The sequence below is a fragment of the Taudactylus pleione genome, unplaced genomic scaffold (assembly GCF_031769625.1).
Source record: "Taudactylus pleione unplaced genomic scaffold, aTauple2 ptg000178l, whole genome shotgun sequence".
Classification (NCBI taxonomy): Eukaryota; Metazoa; Chordata; class Amphibia; order Anura; family Myobatrachidae; genus Taudactylus; species Taudactylus pleione.
Window position 1 is genome coordinate 13,444,492 of NW_028284580.1, and position 16,501 is coordinate 13,460,992.

Sequence of the window (16,501 nt, forward strand, 5' to 3'; positions counted from 1 at the left end):
TATCAGTTAATGATTATAATTTTATCATCGATACCAGGTAAACATACAAAAAAATAAATAAAAAGAAAACAGGTCTTAAGTGCTTGATACAGCAAAGATTGCAACTGCGATTACGCACGCCATCGGCCGACTGTTGCGTATTGCGCATGCACCGGAGTGCATGTGCTCAAACCAGCTACTGCGAACGCAGAGACTACGCAAACCCATCGCAGAGTGATTGATAGGAAGGGCAGTTTGGGGATGGTGATGGGAGGGGGGGTGGTCGGCGAAACACAGGCGTGCCAGTGCTTTTTCACACCATTGCTTGGGCTTTCACTGCATGCGCTGAGGTTAGCAATTTCTGACTAAGGTCAGAGCTTGTACAAGTGTGTCTGAGGCTCAGATTGTACTCGATGTTACCGATGGTTTCGCAGTCTTGCTAAGTATTACAGAAGTGTGTAAGGCAAGGGCCTTATGTTGTGCTGTGACCACATAGCGATCTCAATGGATTAGAATATCATTGCAGTGAGACTGATTGCGTAATCGCAGTTGCGATCCTTACCGAATCAGGCCCTAATGGCCCATACACACGGGACAAATCAGACAATAATCAGATATCATTGTCTGATCGTCCTGCATGTGCTGGATGTTCGATATCGAACATCCAGCACATGCACCAACCCCCAAACCCAACCCTCAATGATCACGGGTCCCTACAGCAAACAGGCTAACCTGGTCGATATCGACCAGGTTGGCCTGCATGCACAGGCGATGGTCGATATCGAACCATCCGTGCCCGTGCATCATTTGATCGTTGGAGGGGTTTAAAAAAAGAACGATATCATTATCGTTCTTTTAAAGTTGGACCGTGTGTATGCACCATAAGTCAAATGTAAGCCATCTTTATACATCATCTCCCCTGAGATGGCCAACTAAGAACAAAATGGCATTGATAAAGCGCTATGTATCACAATCTAATCTTCGTCAGGAGTGCGCAACACTTAATTATATGAGCCAATAATTCTTCTGTTGCCTTATGTTTGAAAAACAATTACCCTTCGCAACAGCACTAGCGGTGGTCTCACACATTATTTTAAACCTTAGTGCTTTGCCAGCTTCAGAAGCTCCCATGCCGAATTGTATAGTGTTTTTATTGTAACTTGTAAGACGCAGTGCTTTTACACTTTAGCTTGTAATGAGCACTTAAACCACTCGTAAGGGCCTGCTCAAACACAATGGATTTTAAGTGGGGGAAAGCTTTAAACAGAGAACTGTGCACCCTGTCAAAAATGTGGTTTTCGGCATTTTAAAAACCATTTCAGTGATTAATGTGCTTGTGCCAAATCCAGTCTCTATTATTACAAATTAAACATTTAAATTTGATGCAATATATGTCAAATGCAATCCTTAGCTCACAAGCTAATTAGATGCATTTCCTATTAAAAGCTTTAGCATAAAATAAATGTGTGAACTTATGTTTGTAAAACCATCAAACTGTAAGCGTGAAATTATAGGAGGTGTTATCCATGTTTTCCTGCAAGGGCCTGATCCAGAGATGTATGCTAATGCTGCCGCATCCGTCTACGCAGCTACTGTGCGAAAATATGCAAATGTTGCAGCCACCAGGAGATGTATTGAGACGCCATCTGCGGCTTTGCAAATCCAAGTATCTGTGTAAAATGTCGCACCAGCGTACAAAGATGTAGCATCGGCCACAGATCATCTGATTCTCGCGGTCCTGAGCGAATCTATGGTCCTGCAGAATGGGCGTGGGAATTGAGACGCTGAAGCCATAATTCTTACGTACAGGATCACAGACGCAGAGTGTGACATGCATACTTTGTCGCCACTCCCCTTTACCTCCCCTAAATATTGCCCGACTGTCAATCACACTGCGAGTAAAAAGTCGCTGCGGACGTCTACAGTAAATGTATCTTGATGCATGCATGGTTTACTGATAATTGCTCATATAACTCTGAATCAGGCACTATGTACCGTAAATGTATATGAAGCAACTGATCGTGAAGGTCAAGATGTAAAGGGAATGTTGTAGAACAGACACAATCGAAGACTTGTGTTTCCATCATCCTGTTATACGTTTGTACTCCACGTGTATGTAATATTATATTTATATTAGAGAACTGGTAACATCAGCTAAATAAAAGGTCCGTCTTTATATTATACAATACATTCAATTATATTTTAATCCCTAAGGACACTGGGTTAATTGCAGAGTTAGAACTATTGTAGGGTAATTTACACACCTATAGTTAGCAGATCACAGATTAACTTTGTCCACGCTGGATGTGTATTTTATGTAATGGAAATGTACTCTGCAAACACCATTCATTACATCTGTATGGTGCAGGTAAAGAAAACAATTATGTAACATTGCAGCATGCAGGATAAATGTACATTGCTGTTTTGGAACAGGACTATTTGGGAGGGTGTGTTCCAATTATTACTCAAAAGATAATTAGCAGCAATAATCTGGGTCAGTGAAAATTATTGTACGAATGAAAACATCAGGCAAAAATGTAGAGAAAGGACTGGGAAGAAACCAATTGGGATGCTCTGAATAAACTATAATATTCTATCATGGTTAGGTCACCTTTGATGGGCAAAACGTTCCCAGCTCATCCCCAGGAGTGCAAAATCCCAGCTGTGTTGTAGATACTACTACAGCAAAATAATACAAACACAAGTATGTTAATAAAATAACTATTATAGGGGAATGGGCATGCGGCCGGCGGTTCGATTCCCGTCAGCGGCAGCCCGACAAGAGCAGAGTTAGAAGCAGCGGAAGCCAGACAGCGCTGGAAATCCCGATCGTGGATAGGTAAGTCTCTACTAACCTAACCCCTCTAACCCTAACCCTCCTTAGAGGTGCCTAACCCTAACTTCCCCCCCCAAGTGCCTAACCCTAACCACCCCCTTCCCCGCTGCCTAAACCTAAGTCCCCCGGGGGATGCCTAACCCTAAGTCCCCCCCGGGGGTGCCTAACCCTAACCCTCCCTCCCCCTAGCCTAACCCTAACCCTCCCAGGGGGGGTGCCTAACCCCAAGTCCCCCCCGGGAGCCCTAAACCTAACCCTCCCCCCCGCGGCTGTCCGCTCGCGGCGTCCGGCATCACTACGATCGGGATGCCGGGCACCGGTCTCCCGGCGTCGGGGAAATGCGGGCGTCTACATCTAGACGCCCGGCATTTCACCCTTGCCGGGATATGACAGTCGGGAAGCTGGCTGCCGGTATTTAGGCAGTCGGCTTCCCGATTGCTTCCCATTATAGGAGGTAGACTTGGTGCTATTTGCAGTAAAATATGGATGTTCCTACACCTATTCATTTTTTAGTGGACGTTCTAGAGACACACAACTAGAACAGTATGCGGTCAATTGCAAGGCAATTAGGGAGGACTGTACTAAGGAATCATTAAAATCGTACCAATATAAATATAAGTGTATTATTTGGAAAGTCTATTTTCTTTAAAACAATAGTTTATTTAATCAAATATCAAAATGCACAAGTAGCTCCTGCTGGCCTATGGCATCGTTTCTTTCAGCAGGGGAGAACTTCTTTGAAAAGAAATCACACAGATGAATCCGGTTATCCTCGAAGCGCTGAGACAGGACAGCTCCCACTGCTTCAGACAAAGCATCCACTTCCAATAAAAATGGCCTATTGACATCCGGTTGTCTCAAAACAGGAGCTGTGATAAAGGCTTGCTTGAGAAGTTGAAAGGCTGTCTCCGCCTCAGGGGGCCATAGAACAGGATTGGCACCTTTACAAGTTAAGGCCGTGATGAGAGCCACCAAGGAGAAGAATCCAAGTCTCTGGATGGCTTTCAAAGATTTTCTTGAGGTCCATTTCCAACCCTGATCCGGAAATGATATATCCAATAAATGGAATACTTGGTACACCGAACACACATTTCTCCAACTTACAAAACAGTTGGTTCTTCCTCAGACTAGACAAGACTTCTTTGACATGATTGTGGTGTTCCTCAGTAGAGGATGAAAAAAATCAAAATGTCATCTAAATAGACGACAACTGAGACATACAAGAGATCCCTAAAGATCTCATTAATAAAACCTTGAAAAACAACAGGTTCATTACACAGCCCGAATGGCATGACCAAATATTCAAAATGACCGTCCCTTGTGTTGAATGCAGTTTTCCTCTCGTCACCTGCTCGGATACGGATAAGATTGTATGCACCTCAGAGATCGAACTTGGATAATATAGTGGATTCCTTGACACTGTCAAATAATTTGGTGATTAAATGGTAGTGGGTATCTGTACTTCACCGTGATATCATTCAGGCCTCTATAAATCTATACACGGTCTCAAGCCTCCATCTTTTTTAAAAACGAAGAAGAATCCCGCTCCAGCAGGTGAAGTAGATGGTCGGATAAATCCCTTTTTTAAATGCTCTTGGATGTATTCAGACATGGTGTCGGTTTCTGGTAACGACAACGGATAGGTCCGACCACAGCAAGGCATCTTCCCAGGTAACAAGTCGATGGGACAATCCCATTCTCTATGGGGTGATAAGAGGTTAGCTTGTTTCTCTGAGAAAACATCTGTGAAAGATTTATATTCTTTAGGTATAGATGGAACCTCTAACGCCTGAATTTCTCTCACAGGTCGGATCTTCGGGAGGCATGACCCCTAGCAATTCTCACTCCATGACTTAACCTGCATATTACTCAAATCAATTCGGGGGTTGTGCTTACGCAGGCAGGGGTGTCCAAGTATAATCTCATGGGAAGCCTTAGGTATGATTAAGAAGCTATGTTCAACATGAAGGACTCAAATACGAACTAGAACAGGTTGAGTTCTTTTAGACACAGTCCCATTTGAAATAGGTCTACCATCAATAGGAGGTAGAAGGAAATAGAAGGAGATAGCATGAGGCAAGGTGACGCAAGGAATTTGTAATTTATCTGCCAAACGAAGGACCATGAAATTTTCTACTGCCCCAGAATCCAGGAGGGCAGATACGAATACAGGACTAGACTTAATGTCCAGAGCTATGGACAAGACAATCATTCCGCTTTGGGGACGGAAGTAATACTCCTAACTGAGTGTCCCTGGGACTAGTTAGGAATGGGCGTTTCCCGGCTTGCGGGTACAGGAAGCCACCAGGTGACCTGTGTCTCCACAGTATAGACAAAGGATCTTTTGAATGCTTCTCTGTCATTCTTCTTTAGAAAGACGGGTATGATTAACCTGCATGGGTTCTTCATCTGCAAAGGAGGGAGGAGAACGGGGAGGAGTAGGTAGAGGATGAGGCCTAAAACGATCAGCTCTGTGCTTCTCAGCTTGGTGCTCTCTAAAGAGTATATCCACTTTGTTGCAGAGAGAAATTAGATCATTAAGGCTAGAGGGTAACTCACGAGCGGCTAGGTCATCCTTTATATGATCTGATAGTCCGTGCCAGAAAGCCGATGTTAGGGCTTCTTCGTTCCATACGAGCTCTGATGCCAATGTCTGGAACGGAATAATGTACTGACTAACAGGACGGATACCTTGTTTCAGATTCATAATACTGGAAGAAGCAGAAGTGGTTCTTCCGGGCTCATCAAAAATCCTCCTGAATGATGTTAAAAATTCTAGGTAATTATTCAGTAGCGGATCTAATCGTTCCCAGAGCGAAGAAGCCCAATCTAAGGCTGAGCAGCACAATAAAGACACAATATAGGCCACTTTGGTTTTAGGAGTAGGGAAATTGGAGGGTTGTAAAGTAAAATGTACATCACACTGGTTGAGGAATCCACAACACAGTTTAGGATTGCCGTCAAACTTGCCAGGTATAGGTAACTGCAAACGAGGAGGAACTCCAGAGGCAGACACCACAGAAGGGGAGGCAGGAGTAACTGCAGGCATACTTGGAGTAGTTAGTGTAGCTCATAAGGTATCCTGATGGAGTGCCATTTCTTGTACATACTGTGCTAATTGCTGTTGCATGGTTTCCAATCCTTGTAGGCGAGAAGCCATTCCGTGAATCTGTTCTGGACTCCGGTCCAGTGGCCGTATCCATTTGGCCAGTGAAACGGATTGTTGTAGACCTAGGGTGGTAACAGGAGTAAACACCAGAACAGGTTTAAACTGAAAAGTAGGTTGTTTAATGTTAATGTTGGTAGACATGAACAATAAGATAAACTAAAATCCAGTAATAACACTAATAAATGTAGCAGAAGGACACTGTAGTGAGTGGGTATAAACAAATGTCCAGCACGGTGACAGATATGAAGAAGGTGAATCCAGATAGCCATTACTCTGCATACCTGGATATCCATTTCACCTTTAGAGTCCGAGAGGGATATCCGGAAATGCTGTGATGGCTGAAAGGAGAATCTGGAAATGCTGTTATAATGGTTGCAGGAAAAATCCTGTAATGCTGTGATGATGGCTGAAAGGAGAATCCAGTAATGCTGGGATGATGGCTGAAAGGAGAATCCAGTAATGCTGGGATGGCTGTACAGGAATGGGTTAACTGGACAGGTTCAGGCAGGAGTGGGTCTGGTGGAAGGCGCAGGGCGATCTCCAGCAGAGTGCAAGGCAAGGCAGAGCAGTGCAAGCTGCAGGGAGCCGAAGGCAGACAAGGAGCTAGGGCAAGCACCGAAGCACAGGAAATCTCTCACAGCTAACACTGTGAAACACATTGCACTGGCAACTACAGGGTGCTTCAAACACCCTTAAGTATCCAGCAACAGAATGTGATAGGTCAGAGAGAGCAGGTGACCCACAGACGAATGGCCTGCTATGTCACATGGCCAAAGACAACATGGTGGCACCCAGACCGCTGTGATGCGGATATGCCACTAGTCTTACCCCTGTCAGGACGGCCCAACGCTGGCAGACCTCTGTACACGCAATGCCAATCTCCACACGCCAGGTCCCGTGCCAGAAGGACCGCGCCACAGCGCCCTCACCGATAAGGACTGCAAACCTCCGCGCCACTAAACCTGGGTCGTGACATCCCCATCTTTTTAAAAAGGAGCGTTAATGCTAGAAACTCAAGGAGCTACAGGACAAGGTGCCTTTCCTACCAAAAAGCATTGTTCCTTTAAGACCCATGAAAGCGCCATCACTAGAAACCTGGTATAAAAAGGACTACATTTTATGCATGGTAAAATGCCGCACAATTGCACAAAAACTGTTACATAAAGTACACAATACATTTTCATTGCCTCATTTGGGTGTAAGCAATAGATATAATTATCATGTGGAAACTAGGTCAAATGTTAATAAGTATTTTTAATTACAGTATCAAGAATAGGAACCCTGTGACGAAAGCAATATCTTAGGGGAAATAGGTCGCAAGTAACAAAAAGTAAAGTCATTAGTAGCTGGCATTTGATTTCAAAACAGAATTATCTGACCGCATTTCAATAGCTACTTGCCATTGTAACGGAGCCCAATAATTGCCTGATGACACACCATACAATGACGATATATTGGTTGATAGTCCCTTTGTGCAGTCACTTCCACACTTGCACCCAGAGTCTCATTGTGGACCATCACCTGTACCTATAGCCTATGTACTCTCAATCATTCATCTGTATATAAATAACGGACTTTCAAACATATTCTTCCATAATGGCAACATAAGAAGCATTTTACTCTGTGATCTTCTGATGCCTTATTCTTTTACCGATACAAAGAACAGCACTAAAGTCTAAAAACATCCTATAAAACTGATGTAAAAAGGAAGCAGCACAATGTTACTCCCTTGGCAAATGGTCCAATCTCCTGCTAGCAGCCAGGAGAGATTTGATGCCAGAGCCGCCCATCAGAGCCTGCCAGTTACAGCAGATTAGGTGGCTGAGGCAGAGTAAAGCTAGATACACACTGAAACGATGGGAATTGGAATGAATGCCCGTCAACAGTGATTGTGCGTCCACATTGGACGACTTTAATGAACGATGGAACGTTCTCATACAACATTCATCAACAATGCACTGGCTGCTAGCGATTTCGCTAGGTTTGATGTGCAGCACATCAACCTGCCGACCATCGCTAGCGACCTCGCAAACATGTGTACACACTGAGCGATGTAGGCGTTATGTCATTATGAAACAGCATATTGGCCCGACATCGCTCCAGTGTGAACCCAGCTTAAGAAATCCAAGGTGTTGAGGTCTGGAGATGAGCAAAGTGCTGTTTTACAGATGTGTAAGGGTCCAACTCCTTACCTGACATTATAGTTCCTTTTCCACATTTGTGAATAAATATATCTTTTTCAAGAAAAGATTATCAGAACCAGGAGAGAGATACTATTCTGTGGTCTACATTGTGTATATAGTGTGTAGCAAATAATGGCCATAGAAGTATATTTTCCAAATTCTAGATACATTTTAAGCTCTACAGGGAAGGGTCAGAACATACATGATATTCTGCTTACTGTGTACACCAATTGTGCATTCACCTACCGCCATGAAGCAGGTGACACCCTGACAAACATAGCATTATAAAGTAACTGTTAGATAATTTTAGGGGCAGGAAATGTAGGCGCCTCCTTACCCCAATGAAGAGACCAGTCATAAAGCACATATATTCCCACTCACAGGTTCATTTACCTCTAGAGCTACGTGCAGCTAACATGTACATTCCTTTCACCCTCCTCTGACTTAAAAAGGAATTATTCATAGTGCATCATTTTAAGGCAGCAAAGACTCAAAAGCAACAACTAATGAGAGGCCAGGAAGATCCAAGGTTGAGTTTATCATATACCTGAAGCAGTGGCGTAAATTCATCCCAGACGCTCGGAGGAAAGTTATAATTTGGAGCCCCCCCCTCGTCACAGCTGCTGACACTGTAATGTAGCAATTTGCATGCAGACAGGTTATAGATAGAGGAAAGCGGCAGTTGATGGTCTGACATGGAGCTTTCCATTAGTGTATGGCGGCTTCTTATGTGGCGGGAAGAGGTGCCATGTAATAGGATGTCGTGGCGGTACACTACGGGTACACAGTAACATCCATAAATGGGGTGAATATGTTGTGGACAATGGTGGAGGTGCCCTTTCAGAGATGGAGCCCGGCGGCAGGCGCCTCTATTGTCTCCCATAGTTCTGCCCCTGACATGAAGCCAAGAAGGAAGATGAAGAATACGACTACAGCATTCAGCTTATCTAGCTGGAAATTAAAAGCCTGTAAAACATGCAAGGTCTATAACAGCACAATAGCTCCGGAGGACTGATACAATTAATACTGGTCGCTGCCGAAATCATCATTAAGAAAGGGGGGGTTGGAAACAACACACGTTATGAATCTAATCACAATAAGGGGATCCAGAACTATAATCAGCTGGGATAAAGCAAGAATAAAATAAAACTAAACAGTAAAAAGATGCCCATGACGGGTTATTTTCTACAACTGTGTTAGTATAGCAAAAAATAGCAGCAAAACTATTACTAAACAACAATGTACAAATATAAAATAAAAAAGCTTCATTATAAAATTATGTTTAAATGACAAATCATCCAATTAAAACCATTGCTTGCTGAAACAGGTTGGTAATCGCACTAGAATTTTCAGCTTTGGAATGTATAAAATGGGTCAAGCATCTAAAGCATTTACCTTCATCAAATTGCATACCAGCGTAATAGCATAAAAATTTAGAAAGTGCTGTAAAGCTACCTTGATAAGATACTCTGAATCCTTGTTTTCCTTTCAGGCACTCAGCTACAATAAACATTCCTATTTGATATAAATCACCAAATACTACCTCAAAGATCAAAGCAGATTCAGATAAGAACCCAGACATACAAAGCAACATTTTATGTTGTCTGATTACAAATTGATGCTCTATATGTCCACAGACTGGACATATAGAGCCGAATTTACAGTTGGGAGCAAATCCAGCTACTGGGTGCAAAATGTAAAAAATTGAAAAAATATTTGGTGCTGAATAGAGGGAAATGCAAAATATAATTTAAAGCTGAGCCGGTAGTGCTGTCTAGCCCAACTGTAACATGCAGTGTAGGAATAGAGATGGGCAGTTTGTGTGTGTAGCATGTACAAAAAAAAAATTTATGAAAACAATTTTGCAATGAATCTGAAACATTATGGAACATCAGGAGAGTACAATGTATAAGTTGGCCATCTTGCCCAAAATCGTTAGCCCTCATGGCAGGCGCACTCTGATGGGGGTTTGTAAGTACATAGAAACCCACATCCCACACATGCAGAGATCTTACTTCAAGCGCTGCCAATTGACTTAGGGCAGGCAGACTCCATGCAGGCTTATCACCAGGTTTCCTGGCATTACCCCTCCAGGCCAGAAGCTTTGGAAACCAGGGCAGTGGAATCGATAGGCCAAACCATCGGCTACAACTCCTCCATTGTAGTACTGTCCGACTCCATCATAAATGACAAATTATTCTATACAAATTAGTAATAAAAAATAATAATAATGGAGGTTGCTGAGTGTGTGATTTATCTTTGTATTGTGCTGCAATGTGCATGTGGGACTGTGTGAAGTGCTGCAGAGCATGAGGGAGGTATTGGGATATACAATAAAGTGGCAAAAGCCATGGGATAGATGCCTAGTATCGTGTAGGACCCCCTCCAGCCTGGCGTGCAACAACTCAACGTGGCATTGATCCCACAAGTGGACGGAAGGCCTCTGGAGAGATGTTGACCCATGCCGTCTGGATAGCTCCCCACAGCTCCCTGATATTTGTAAGCGCAGGATATTGGGTGCGAATGGACCTCCCCACCATGTCCCATAAATGCTTGATTGGATTAATGTCGGGTGAACGTGGTGGCTACACCATTCGTTGGAACTCTCCAGAATTCTCCTTGAACCAATTCTAGACAACTTAGAACCGGTGTATTATCCTGCAGCAACATTCCATCGTTGTGGAGTTACATGAAGTCCATGAAGGTCTACAAATGGTCAAGCAATGCAACGTAGCCGTTACCAGTCAATGACATGTTCAGGCGGATCAGCGGACCCAACCCATGCCATGTGAACACACCCCACACTATTATGGAACTACCTCCAGCCTGCAAGGGAACAGTGACACATCGGACCACGCCGCCACATGTTGCCAGTTCTCTAGGCTCCAATTAGCGATGTCACGAGCCCAGGTGATGCACTGTGTCTGGTATCATAGCGTTAACAGGGGCACTCTGGTGGGTCTTCTGCTCCCATATCCCATGGAAGCTAAAGTACACTGCACTGACGTGTCAGATATGCATCTCGGATCTCCTGCATGGAATGTGGATGTGATTCTGGCAAGATGCTGCTGGTCACGATCATTAAGCACCCATGGTTGGCCACTGCACTGTCCACGGTGGGTAGTGATGCCTTCCATGGGGTATTCCCAGTACACGTGACTAGGCAAATGCCGGCATTGTTTCATGAGCGTGAATAAATTAGCCATTGCGAACTCCTTAGCAACATGAGCGCTCTGTGTGTAGGGGACACAGTGTTTGAGACAGGTCAGACTTACTCAAAAGCTACGTGGTTGCCTGACGAATATGAGAAGGCAGCAGTGGGCGTGTATTGGGTAGAGGTTACTAGAATAGCGTCGGCATTGAACACTGGACAGAAGGGGCTGTGTTACATTTAATTAGTATCCATATATTCCACAGGTCGGCTGCCACCAGGCCTACAAGGATTTACGATTTCTCTATTGAGGTGAGCTGTTGAGTCTTGACATCTTACTTGTGTTTTACCAAGGAGGAATATATTAAAAGTTCCCCCTTGTTTTCAAGTATATTCTAGTTAATAAGCCCGTTTTAGATGTAATGGGCAGCAAATTGTCCCATGTATAAGCAAAAAAGGACTACTGAGACCAATACACATCTGATAAAGTGCCTTCAGATGTTGAATGAAATGGAAGGTAGATGCAATTGGATGATAGCAGTGGGATGGGTACGGGATGCCGGACCTCGGGATCCCGACCAGGTTACAATCCCGACGCATCCAGGTGAGCCTAACCTAACCCCTAACACAGTGTTGGCTAACCTTGACACTCCAGCTGTTATGGAACTACATAACCCAGCATGCACTGCTACAGTTTTGCCATTAGGACATGCTAAAACTGTGGCAGGGCATGCTGGGATATATAGTTCCACAACAGCTATAGTGTCAAGGTTAGCCAACACTGCCCTAACACTACTCTTAACCCTCGCTCCCCGCAGCATAAACCTAACCCTCCCGGAAGCCTAAACCCAACCTCCCCCCCCACTTCCGCAACCAAAACCTAACCCCTTACCCTTCCCCCTAACCCTAGTGCTTACCTTCTTGATCCCGGCGCCAGTATTTTGATAAGTGTCAAGATTCTGGCGTCGGCATTCTGAACGATTACAGCATCTGAGCAGGTATGCAGACATCATGTTACAAGTGACGACTTGTCTCCCTCTAGCAGTTTACCTTCTCATGACGCAGTTATTCCAGTTCACTCAGTTGCTAGGCAATCTGCACGCCACAGGAGGTCACAGGTCATCCACAGCACGGCGTGATTGGTTCCTCCTCCTATTTGTAAACGCTGGCCTTTTGCCACCTTGCCGACTATAGCGTTCCTTTTGGTTCTCTCAGCTCTGCTGCATGGTCAACACTATGTGCTTCCTTGCTACGTTGTGTCCGGTTCTCCAGCGGTATTGCCTAGCCACCGGTCATCAGCTTCCCAGCCACACCAGCAGCTTCCATGCTGCCACCGGCTCACCAGCCACTACATCGCCTTACCAGCCACACCAGCAGCTTCCGTGCTGCCACCGGCTCACCAGCCACTACATCAGCTTCCCAGCCGTACCAGCAGCTTCCGTGCTGCCACCGGCTCACCAGCCACTACATCGGCTTCCCAGCCGCACCAGCAGCTTCCGTGCTGCCACCGGCTCAACAGCCACTGCATCTGTTTCCAAGCCGCACAAACAGCATCCGTGCTGCCATCGGCTCTCAAAGCCGCATCGCTACTACACCAACTTGTGTACCGGCTCTCAAAGCCCCATCTCAAGTACACCAACTTGTGTTCTGGTTCTCAAGCCGCACGATCGGCTAACAAAGTCACATCTCAAATACACCAACTCCTACTACCGTCTCAAAGCCGCCCTATCAACTCACTTATTTCTGCTGCCAGCTCAAAGTCGCACCATCAGCTTCTAAGCTGCATCATTGGCTCTCAAAGCCAAACCTTCTTACACTCAAGCCGCATCTCCGGCTCTCCAGTCACACCATTGGGTCTCTGGTTGCCTCATTAACACTTCCTGTTCCAACTCCTCACCTTACCACTGGATCCCATCAGACACTTGCGTAAGCCACTACTACCCAGAGTACAAAGTCCAGGCGGCCACCTAAGTACCAGTAAGCATCTCTAGTTCTAAGGGAACGAGTGGCTGTTCGTGGTGGAAGACCTCGCTAGGCTGGGTTGTAGGGGGTTTACTCGGAGTAGTCTCTGGGATTCATAACACATCAGACTGTTCTAATGGAGTTCTGTCAATTTATCAGCCTGATGAAGTTTGTAAAAGTTGATGATGAGTCAATATACTTCTTCTATCTATATAGATTCATTGCAATATTGGTGGGAGCACTAAGGAAACATTCTAATTTACTGTAATATGGGTTACCAAAACAAAAAATAATTTTGAAATCTATCCAATTAGTCTTATTTTTTAATACTTCAGAAATAATACTTTTATGTTTTTTAAATATTGCACACAAACTTTAAAATGGTAAATAGGTGCAATTCTGGGGTTTACATGGTGGTTTCCTGTGTAACATTTGGTTAGTTTCACTGCATTATTAGAGATTACACCAAAACGAGCACAGAACAATAAAAAAGTTGAGTCTTCCATATCCAAATATTTACGAAATAAGTTTTTTTTTTAGTATGAATAAGGATAGTTGAAACTTTGCTTTTTGATGGTTCAATGTACGCACAAAATTATTAAAAATAAAGTATAAAATTACCTTCAGGCTCTGTGTATAAGGTGCATATGAAACATAAATGAATTTCATGTATGTAGACAATCTTTGTTTGAGCCACTAAAGTATTGAAAATATTGTATAAAATTACCTGCAGGCTGTGTGTACAAGGTGTATATAAAACATAAATGTATTCTGTGTTTAGATTTGGGTCCCATTCCCAAGATATTTCATTATAGTATACAAATATTCCAAAATACGAAATATTCCGATATCCAAAATACCCCTGGTCCCAAGCATTTTGGATATGGGTGACTCAACCTGTATTCCATATTAGGCACCTGACTTCCTCCTGAATATAACCCAACAGTGCAAACTGTAATGGATTATTGCACTGGGTTCCAACCCACAGTTGTTCATAAATCAATTTCTCTAAATTGGTACTGCGTTTATATTGCCATCTACATCAGGGAACTTTTTTACATTATACCCCAAAATATATTTAGATACGCTGACGTTACCCCCTTGATTGGAAAGGAAGGAAATACTATAGTAGTGCCCCCATAGTTATGCCCCTGTAGCAGTGCCCCCATAGTTATGCCCCTGTAGCAGTGCCCCCATAGTTATGCCCCTGTAGCAGTGCCCCCATAGTTATGCCCCTGTAGTGCAGCTTGTACAAAAAAAAACAAAAACACTTACCTTAATCCCCGCTCCTGCATCCGCCGCCATCCTGTCCGCCCGGCTGCTCCTCGGAACTATGGGAGAGACGTCATGACATCTCTCCCATAGTGTGCATGGAGAGAGCCGGAAGCTGGAGTTCAGAAGAGAACTCCAGCCTCTGGCTAACGCGGTGCCGCAGGGAAGGAGCCGGGCGCCCGCTGGTAATAACATTTCAGCGGACATCCGGCTTAGAGCCTCCCTGCGGCGCCGGGCTGGAGTTCAGCGGCGTACCCGGTTCACGTGCACCTCCAGCCCTGCATCCATTACCCCCAGGAATTTCAGTTTTACCCCATGTGGGGTATTTTACCCCTATTCCCCAACCACTGATCTACATACATTATAAAAAGGTGGCTTATTACATTATCCTTAAATATAACAATTTTTATTCAGCAACTGTGTTCTCATTATGGTTGAATGAGTGCTCAGGAACTGACTAGCTAGATGCTCTTTGCCAAAACGAGTCCTGACTTGAGTTGTTGTTGTTTCAGTCAACAGCTCATAACTTTAATTTGCAGCCATAGAACTTTATGCCGATTTCTTCCAATGATGCTTTTACTAGTCAACATTGATGGCTTACTGATCCACCTACTGCTGTGTTTAAACTTTGCTTCTGTAGTAACCATATTGAAAGCTTTTAATCTGATGGTGTGGCATTTTACCTAAAAAACGTAGTAAGGGTGTTGTAATATTAAACAAAGATCTCATGATGTATACAAAGCATAGAAGAGAATCATTTATTCTCCAAAAAAGTTGCTTTTCAACATTCATAGTGATTAGGCCTGCCACGTCATCCAATCATTGCAGAGGGAATGCCATTGGAGCACCTGTACTCATCAATCACCTATTCCATCACAGATAGTGCTGTGGAGGAATTCACCTATACTTCAGCTAGATTATGGTTTCTCAATAAAGCTTGTATTCCCCACCCACTCCCCTTCTCTATGCCATTACACCCACTAAGCCCATACAGAGTACATTACTTACAGAGCGCTGCTTTTCATTTCTATTGGCCAAATTATTTCTGCATGTGCTCTGTATTCATCTAGCCATAAAAGCAATTTGTACATCCTTGTACAGATGATACTTAGTAAGCATACATGGCATGCATCTGTATTATTAAACTAGTGGATCTGGACACTTTATTACACAAAAGAAGAGACTTTAGCTTCTCCTCCCACAATTCCTTCATTCCTTACTTCAGGTGACTGGGAATGGTCTTATTTACTACATGTGGTAGCCAAAAATGATCAGCAGGGCTTTTATAATAGATGTAGAAGGACTGCAAAAATATGTTTTCCATAAGCATCTGTCCACCTGCAACGATTTACATGCCCATAGCAAACCTGTGAGTTTTTCAGAGATTATGGCTATGTAGGATTTGTGGCTTGGCACGGTTGGATATGTTTCAAGTCACTTCACGTCTTCCCCAGTAATGGCTTTATAAACAGTACAAGTAGGTGTAGATTAAAAAGAAAAGCAAAATGAAAGTATACATTTCCATAAGGATTGGAAGGAAGACATCATAACCCAACAAGCAGACTGGAATCCCCATTCAACACCCAGGAAGTGACAGAGCCTGAGAGTATGAGTTCAATCTGCAATGTTAGTAGGGCACACAGATTAACATAACTTTCATGTTACTACACAGAGGAAAGACAGCTCATACAGCAGAAATGCATTATTCGGTCTGTTTATTCCTGCTGTAACCATGTATTAATATGGTTGCGAAGAAACAATGGCACCCTAGGTGTCCTGGGGTTAATATTAATCAGATACTTGAGATATCTAAAAAATTATTTCATCATGCAAAAATGATGAGTCAGTATGGATAGAAAGGGAGAAGGAGCAAAGCCTTATGAGCGTCATGAGAAGTACTATTAAGCACTTATTAGAAGCTGCTTTCAGTCTCACACCATAGAGTTTTA

General features: G+C 43.8%; 1 protein-coding gene across 1 annotated transcript in view; it reads right to left on the minus strand.

Annotated features, from left to right (window-relative positions):
• Positions 1–16,501, minus strand: part of ERGIC1 (endoplasmic reticulum-golgi intermediate compartment 1) — a 110,435-nt gene that overhangs the window by 40,032 nt on the left and 53,902 nt on the right. The window lies entirely within an intron of this gene.